We start from the raw sequence: 9591 nt of genomic DNA, 5'->3' as shown, positions 1-9591 counted from the left end.
GCCAGAACTCGCGCCCCAGAGAAAAATGCCATATAAGGTTAGATACAGGAACATGGAAAAAATGTTAAAAAAAAATTATTTATAATAATTTCGAAGTTAGGAGGGTTTAGAGTTTGCATTTTGACTATTTATTTCTGTTGTAAAAATAATTTTCCAAGTTTTTTTGCTATAGGCTATTAAAAGAGGAAACAAGGAAGCTGTATCCTAAATTGTGACTGTGTTCAATGTTACGTATTTGTGGCTTTTATTGGCATAATTTTTGTCCTTTTACTAAATAATTTTAAAAAAACATATACAAGATCATCAGTATTCTTAAATAGATATAAAAAAATGTCAAATTTTTTTGACAGATAGACTATTTTAAACATTTTTTTCATGTTCCTGGTATCTTACCTTACTTGAAAATTTTCTCTGGGGCGCGAGTTCTGGCGCACCCTGTATAGAATATAGAACCGTGAACTTCTGAATTCTAAAATCTAAGCATTTTTCTTTTTGAGTTTTTATTTCTGTACCCTAGAGATTTAAATTATTAAAAATTCAAGTGAAATTTATGAAATTTTAACAAAAAAAAAACAATAATATATCGATAACTTTTTCAACTTTTTAGTAGAACTTTGGTGAAAATTTCGATCCAATAAACTTTGACAAATATTTGTACGTTTGTTCCACTTTCGAATTAAAAAAATTAATCGTTGCTCTTAGTTATTGGGCATTCCACTCTACTGGGTTGAATTTTTATCAGCGGCATGCATTCATTTCTCGCTAATAGTGTCGATTTTTCGCGTTTTAACGCAATACAAATCTGAAATCAATACCCCGTTTGGGTTAACGGACACGTCGTTTATCTGGACCCAACCATTAATGACGTAGCACAAATCTTCGGAGGTAGTTTTATCATCGTGTCAACACCAGTTGCCACCAACAATACAACGCCCATCTTTCTTTCCTTCTTTTCAACCACTACCACAACAATTAGAAAACAGGCATTCTTGCCCACATTTGCAAAATGAATAGAACGAAATCAGATACGAGCAGAAATCCACGAATGAGTGAATGGAACAAGTTCACGAAAGGCAAAACTCTTTTTATTTACTTTAAATGAAAAGTTGAAAAGAGAATGAGACGACGCGCTTTAGCGAGCTTTTCCAGAGCTTACACAAAAGCAGAAATGCGACCGCAACCTTTTCACCAGCGAATGCTACGAAGAGATTCACAAGCGTAATTATTATTAACATGGATGGAACCACTTCCAAGAATTTGGAAGCAAAAAGCACAGTGGGGTGCACACAACGCGGTGTATTACTCAAAACACAAAGTGTTATAATAGACGAAAAACAGTCAAAGGGGATGCTGGACTGTTTACGAAATATGTTGTTTTAGTGTATTGTGTAGACTAAATTAACTTAAATGATGTGCACCTGTGTTTTTTCTTTTGCATAATCTAGACATGAAATGTTTTCATGCATTCTTAACAAAAAAAATTGTGATTTCAGACAATAAAAGACTTCCACTACCTGTTGTATTTTAATTTGAACGTTCTGATCCATCAATATATCAAAAAGTTGTTCGATTTATCATTCAAATTCTTCCTCGGATCGCACCCCTTGTATCTCTTTCCGGTGGTGTATAAATCGCACCCCGGCGTGCAAGATTGAGGGCATTACCGCGTGGTTGAAAGGAATGCATGTTAGAAATAGCAGAGATGCTAAACTACCGGACTATGTAATGGTCCTCATTCGCTGGCTTCTCTCGGATTATCTATCCACAGCAAAGGCCTCTCTTCTACCGGAATGTAGCACATCCCGTCTTGAGAATCCGCAGCTCATAATTGCCGAAACGGATTTAATTGTTCGCATGAAAAGTAAGCATTTGCGGTATTCCGGCCCTTTGTCTTGTATCGAAGCCACCAAGAATCTAATAATAAATTTATTGTCGTTGGCGCTTTGGACGGTTTTTCCTACTCGTTTAATTAATGTTGGGAAATGGAGATGACAGGTAAAACTTAGGTAAAGATTTTCAATTCAACTTTGAAGGTCCTTAGGCGGTTTGCAAAAAATTTACGAAAATTTTGTTTCTTGTGACAAGAGGAGAAAGATTTATTGATTAAAGAACAAAACAAAAAATAAGAGAATAATGAGATCGAGTTTCCTTTGTAAAAGGAGCAACGGTGTTCATTAATCCAAATTATGTACACCTATATGAAACACGAGGTGTTGGAAGATTAAAAGGTTTTTTATTTTATTTTTTTAATTTTTTTTTTTCTTTGGAATCATTTGATTTCAGTGGCGGAATCCAATCGTGCACACGTTGTCAATTTTCCAGCAGCTTCCGCTTTTCCTCACTCGAGACACGCTTGTGCTTTCTATTTAATTTATTAAATGCGTAACACACGGTCTAAAAGCCGTCGAATCGTCACTTATTGCTTTCCGGCTTCTTTTGCATTAAAACTACACTGGAATTCTTCAGGGTTCTTGAGTGAAAAACAATATTCCCGAACGTCCTCTGACAAGGCGGGGGAATTGCCTGCTGTCACTTTGGACCACCTGAGGGGGACTGCAAGCTCATTCTTTCGTGGTCGATTTCGCTTTTACGGTTATGGCAGATTACGGCGGTAATTATGCCCGGGTAATAGTGTGGAAGATGAAATGTTTTCAGCTGCAGGTTTTAATGGACGATTGAAGTGATACACTGAATTCGAGACTGAAAACGGAAACAGTCATGTGCTTTGCTCAAAATTTCAAGTCTTTTCAAAAAACTTAATAAATTCTAATTTTTTGCTTAAAGAATGCTAGAATGTGGAATTCTACAGTGTTCCGTCTAAACCCCACATTAGAAGTATTGGGAGTTCGAATAACCGTATTTATTTGAAAATTGGTACATAGCCATAATGCATAATTTTTTACTGTGTTTTTGGATTAATCGGGTGATTTTAAAGGAGTTATCATCAGCTATCCCCATACCTAAATTTAGCCGTTTCTGAAATATTTGGAGTTTTTCAAAAAATTTTGGTTCTACACCTTCCACTTTAAAAATCGGTAACTCTGCCATTTTTTAAGATTTTGAATTCGTTTTTGGCGTTTGAAAGAGAAAGTTTAAATCTATCTCCCTTAAAATAACCCGGTTAATCCAAAAACGCAGTAAAAAATAAAGCTTTCCTTTTAAAATAAGAAAGTTGAGACCGACTTCCGGTATAAGCGGAAGTGTCGCTTCATTTAGAAGGACTTAATAGATTACGGCTATGTACCAATTTTCAAATAAATATGATTATTCAAACACCCAATACTTTTAATGTGGGGTTTAGACGGAACAGCCCTGTATAGAATTTAAATAAATATCAGGAAAAAATTGAGGGTTTTTAATTAATTTTATAATTGTTTTACGCTACAAAAAATTTATTTATAGATAATTACGCATATATTAGACTATTTTGTACTTTTGGGTGTCCCAAGCATAAAATCCCGCTGTAATCACAAAGTTTTATCGCCGTCCCATATTTAAATGATCTGAAATCGTTCGTGAATAGCTCAATCTGTTGAACTATAGAAATTTATTATTTATTGCTATTACATGACTCGAGAGTGGAAGTTTAGTACGTGTCGATATGATGAACAAGTAATTTAAGTTCCAAAACTTCACATCAAGCAATTTCACTGTAATCCTCTCGCTTGAGAGAAAATCGTTTTCTAAGATTTGCGCTGCTTGAGATCTTAGGGAAACTCGGCGAGAAAGGTATTAACCCTCAGTATCAATACGTCAATAAGCAAGGAAAATATTCGCGTTTTTGCTAATCCCAGTTTGTCTTTTGAACGACTTTGTGTGTTCTTTTCGAGTCTCGAGCTATGCAAACGACCTTAATATTTGTATTGAAAATTGATCTAGCGCTCCAACTTTCGACGAGGATGAATATGGTAAACGCCGCCGCATTAAACTTTAACAGTTTCGAAATAGAACACACCTGGATGCGCCTCAAAAACAACCTTTCAATATTTAATTAGTTTCTGAGCAATTTTTTCACGAATGCGAGGCAATCAATTGACTGCGAAATTAAATACATTTTTTAAATACAAATTTTTATTACGATAACTTTGGCTTCATTTGTTGGCTTATTTATACACCCAGACGAAGATTACAATTAAGACAAATTATGACAATGATAATGATGATGATTAAGACCCGGCAAAAGGCGGAGTTTTCCCGGAATCCAGAGATGCAATCAGCGGAGGATTATTACACAAAGTCGGTTTGGACTCGAATGAACTTTAGATTCGAATATTAATTATGGAAATGCCACTAGACAATATTTTAAATGCTTTGCAAATCACTTTTGACAGTTGCAGAAAAAATGTTGTGTAATACTGCCAACAAACAGTCATTAATACGAGAATGAAAATTTTCGAAAAATATTAAAATGTTATTTCAAAGACAATATACAGGGTGTTTACGGTATTGAGGGTGAAATTTAAATGGGGATATTTACGGTAGAAGAAAACTAATACGCTATATACCTAAAACAAAAATTCATGTTGTTAAAGGAAATTATTCATTTTACAATATTTGTTTGAGAACGGTTGCAACAATGGCCTTTAGTATCATTACCTTGTGTTTCACCGTAAACCATAAATCACGACAACCAATTTATTATTTTAATATTTTCCCATACATGTTCCTAAATTTGGAGAAAAATTAAGAAAAACGAATCAAACCTATTGGAAACCATTCGCTGAAAGAGATTAAACAGAAATTCTTCGAATTTTGATAAAAACTAAAGCAAAAGCAAATCAAATGATGACAGTGTCAAAACTATAAAGTGACTTTTCTCTTTCATTGTCATGGATACGATTTTTTAATCTGTTGCAACAATACAATTTTATCTGAACAAGGAAATAATTCCAGTGACCCTCAAACCGTGTACCAATATTTTGGAGTTAAATAACATTCTTGATAATAACAATTGTGTGAGTTTTTTTCTCGGTTACAGTATTTCTGTACTCTTCTATTACTAGGTCAATTTTCAACTCCTGTAAACACCCTGTACAGGGTGCTGCATTTTGGATGTCCGAATAGGGAATCTCCGAAACTAAGAGGTTTAGCCAAAAACGAGTGATGCATTCTGGGGCTCATTTTTTGAGAAAATAATATTGGTTAAAACCGCATCTTGCTATCGTCTTTTGTTTTCGACTTACAGACAAAAGTTGACATTTTGGCGAAATCTAAAAAAATTCATATCTTGGTTATTATAGAAGATACGGATTTGAAAAAAAGACATTATACAGGCACTTTTTTACGAGGAATTTAATAATGTAGTTAACAATTTTTTTCAGTTATTAGTTTAGCCGTAATAAGATAAACTTTTATTTTTTTAATGGAAATCATAGGCGGCTATGGCGATTTTGAAAAGCTTATTTTTTTCTGATCTAAAAAATATATATTTGTAACAAAATATTTTTTTATAACTATACTTAAAAAGTGAAATACATATTTTGTGTGATAATAGTTGGCCATGGAAAAACTATTTCACTCCAAATGTGTAAATAATAATCAATAAGAATTTTGTGAACTGTAAAATAGATGAAAAAATAGATAAAATTATAAAAATTAAAAAAATACGATACGGTAGAAGCATTGAACAAATATGCGAGCGCTTCATAACAAAATTATTACATATTTTTAAAAAATCCAAAAATAGGAAACACAAATGTGTCAACAGTCAACACAATTAGAAAAAACTTTTTTTTGATGATCCAATGGAGGTAGGATAACGTTTCACATAGACGGAATTTGGGTATTTGAATAGCCATATCGTCATTTTTGTGTCATATAAAATATATTTTTTGAAGAATTAAAGCGGCTTTTTTTACCACACTTTATGTATCACTAGAAGTTGCAATGGTTATGTTAGCTTGTTTAAAAACAAAGAAATGTTATTAGTCGCCAATAAGTTGATTTACAATTTATTTCGCATCTTTTTCATTACTTAGTACTTAGAAAACTCTTTCATCAGTGAGACTGGTTGAATATAATATAGTTTAAATCCTTTTAGTTGAAGATCCAACATTTTTTCATGGCCAACTGCGAACAAAAATTAAAGATATTTTTTTGCTAAAAATGTATTATAATAATTTGTTACAAATATATATTTTTTAGATAAGAAAAAAACAAGCTTTTTAAAAATGACATAGCCATCTATGATTCCCATTTAAAAAAACACAAGTTTTTTTTTATTACGGCTAAACAAACAACTGAAAAAAATTGGTAACTACATTATTAAATTCTACGTAAAAAAGTGCCTGTATAATGTCTTTATTTCAAATCTGTGTCTTCTATAATAACGAAGATTTGAATTTTGCCAAAAATGTCAATTTTTATCTATAAGTCGAAAACACAAGACGATAGCGAGATGCGGTTTTAAGTAATATTATTTTCTCAAAAAATAAGCCCCAGAATGTATTACTCGTTTTTGGCTAAATCTTTTAGTTTCGGACATTCCCTATTCGGACATCCAAAATGCAGCACCCTATACATCAACAAAATAAAGTTAATGTTTATAAAAAATTGTTTTTTTGAATATAGGTATGCATTTGATTCATAATGAAAATATTAAATACTTTAAACACTTATTTAATTGCATAATTAACATATCAATAAACAATAGCATTTTTGTACAAGTTTTAATTTTATTTGGTAAAAAATTGAGATCCTAAACTTACTTTTCGTCCTTTGTTGTTTTTTTTTGCTTTAATGAAACATTTGTATTTTACTTCATTTTATGGATGTGAAACAAATAGTGCATTGACACGTTATTTTTTAAAAGTGAATTTTTAGCTAATTTTGAGTTTACAAATGAAATTGAAAAAGTTTGACTTGTGATAAGATAGAAAAAAGTAAGTTGTACTTATTTAAAGCCCAATCCATCACCCATATCGCTTATTGAAATAAAGTATGCGTCCGGATGATTAATGTCTATGGATTCTTATAAGGGCATCGTCGATTATCGAAAGGACGCGGGAGCGTCGGGATGCGGAAAACCGCCGCGTTCAGACATCGGAATGTCATTTTCTCGGCTTTCCGACAGCTTCTCTTTGTTAGCTTGTCGACCGCAAGATATTTCCATCCCTTCGAACGAAAAATATCTCGGATCTGAGGGAGTCACGACCTCATACCTACAGGTAAGAATGTCCACCGAAAATGGAAATCGAAACTTTTACGGTCGTATGACGATGTGTGCGTCGATGATGGATGGTCGGTTTTATCGCGATGCGGACTATAATAACCTCATAAAAGTTTTAATACGGGACGGAAAAGTTGACGGCATGTTGTAAAAGAAAAAATTAAAAGTACTGTATCAAAATTTTATTAAAAAAAACTGGTTTTCAATTTTTTTACGGTTGAATGGACAGTAAGCATAACATCTTTAACGCTTAACTATTTTTAATGTTAAATTTGAGTTTACGAGTAGACAATTTAAAAAAGTGACTTTTTCGAGAACTAATGAAAAATGTTGACATTTACATGACATGAATCGATTGTTAAAGTAACTGTTTTTTTGTAATTTGCCTCCATTTTAATAGTATATTACAGCCCAACAAACCTAGCGCAGACGAGGAAGCGACACAGAACTATGTGGGACAAGGAGAGATGAGCGAGAGTACACTCAGTGGCACAATTTTTTGTATTTGTAAGAAAATGGATTTGTAGTTAAATTTTTACAGTAATATTTATTTATCAACCTCATAAATTTAAATAATTTATAAACTAAAATATGTTTGTGAACCCGAACTAACAATTTTTTGATTTTCTAATGCCTTCGATATTTACATCGTCTTCTTGGCCCTGGGACTCCTCTTCACTTGTTGAAAATTCGTCACTGTCCTCTTCTCCAACATTTATTATTAATTCATCGACCACTACATCGATTGTTGGCTCTTTTGCTATAAAATCTTTCTCAATTTGTTTCACATGGTCACATATTTTTATCCATTTTTCTGTGGAATACACATTTGTAAAAAAAAGTGTCGTTGTGTTGAATAACGTCGGCTATTTTAAAAGAAACGTTATTTTTGGCAACATATTGTTTCATTTCTGCCCAAACCAATTCTATTGGGTTTAAATCCGGATGGTAGGGCGGTAAGCGTAATACGTCAAATTCTTTGGCTGCAAATAATTTGTCGATTTTAAATGTTGTGAAGTTGGGTTTATGTTGTTTTATGATTTTATACAAATCACTTTTCAAACTGTTTTCTGGGAAATAAATTCCCTTTTCACGTAACCATCTTTTCATAATATCTTTCGTCGCCGTAGAATTTGGAACTTTTAGTTCTTGTTTATTATGATACGGCGCGTTATCTATTACCAGTACACTTTTTGGTGGAAGGTTTGGTAATAACTGGTTTTCCACCCATTTTTCAAAATTTTCAAAATTCATTTCTTTGTGATAGTCACCAGAACTTGAATCCGACTTCCATCTTGCATAAGCGCCAGGAACAAATCCACTTTCTCCTCCAGCATTCTATATTATTAGTCTTGGACCTTTGGAAATTGGTTTACAAAGTCCTTCATTTGAATTATCACTCCAACCATTTGAATGAATGTAAGTTTCATCCATGTAGAAAATTGGACGGTTTTCTTGTCTAAAACTTTGCATTCTTCGTAGAAATTCCATCCGCAAATGTCGAATTTCTGGTTTTTCCACCAAAAGCGTCCGATTATTTTTGAATTTTCGCCACCGAAATCCTATTTTATGCACCTCTTTTCTAAGAGATTCTATGCTCCCTTGATAATTGATATCTTCTCGGAATTTCTGGTGTACCTGACGCAGGGTTGTTCAAAGAAATCTGGTTGTTCAAAGAAATTTTTGTAAGTAAACTAAACAGGTCGAATCCTAATGTTCCACGAAGTGGATTTCTAACTTATCCGTTTATTTGTGACATGAAAATTTACTATTGTCCTCCTCAAAACAGCAAGATCAAAATCGTCCAAGACAATATTAGACTTTCGATTGGGCCGTTTTTTATTTGGGGTAAAAAACGTTGTTTCTTCATTATTTTCTATTTTTTGATTTTCTTGCTTTATCCTCTTTATTGTTGCAAGGCTTACAGCAGTTGCCGCAACAACACGCTCCAATACCTATTAAAAATAATGCTTTATTCCAGGACCATTATCCAAATTAAGTTATCTATTATGTGAACTAAATTAAAATAATTAAGTATAAAAAAGTTTTGTACTATTTACCCTTGCAAGAGGAATTGTTGGTTCACCGTTAATGCTTTTAACGTCGTAAGTGTTTTAAAGGCGCATATAAACGGGTGTTATACGCTATTTTTTATTATACCTTATCAAAGGTTGTTTTCGTAGAAACGGTTACTAGTTTACGTTGTTAAGCACATTTTTTCACATTGTAATTGGTCCAGACATTTCACTATTTCTTGTTACCTAGACAACTTTAAAATTTCAGCGTGCTATAAAGGCCAAATTACGCACGCTGCAGCGTGTTTTAATTTAGGATTATGATGCAGGTATAATAAAAACATATTAAAGAACACGACGTCATCATGTCTTGATAGTCAAAAAGCGACTAGATCCAATTTTGACTTT

General features: G+C 32.9%; 1 protein-coding gene across 2 annotated transcripts in view; it reads right to left on the bottom strand.

The window, feature by feature from the left end:
* The window catches only part of LOC123005775 (heterogeneous nuclear ribonucleoprotein C-like), a 183657-nt gene that overhangs the window by 17836 nt on the left and 156230 nt on the right, over positions 1-9591 (bottom strand). The window lies entirely within an intron of this gene.

Source organism: Tribolium madens, unplaced genomic scaffold (assembly GCF_015345945.1).
Source record: "Tribolium madens isolate multiple individuals breed KSU strain unplaced genomic scaffold, Tmad_KSU_1.1 Scaffold_11;HRSCAF=98;Tcas5.2_LG3b, whole genome shotgun sequence".
Classification (NCBI taxonomy): Eukaryota; Metazoa; Arthropoda; class Insecta; order Coleoptera; family Tenebrionidae; genus Tribolium; species Tribolium madens.
The sequence above is the reverse complement of the archived record's forward strand: the minus strand, read 5'-3'. Positions and strand labels throughout refer to the sequence as shown.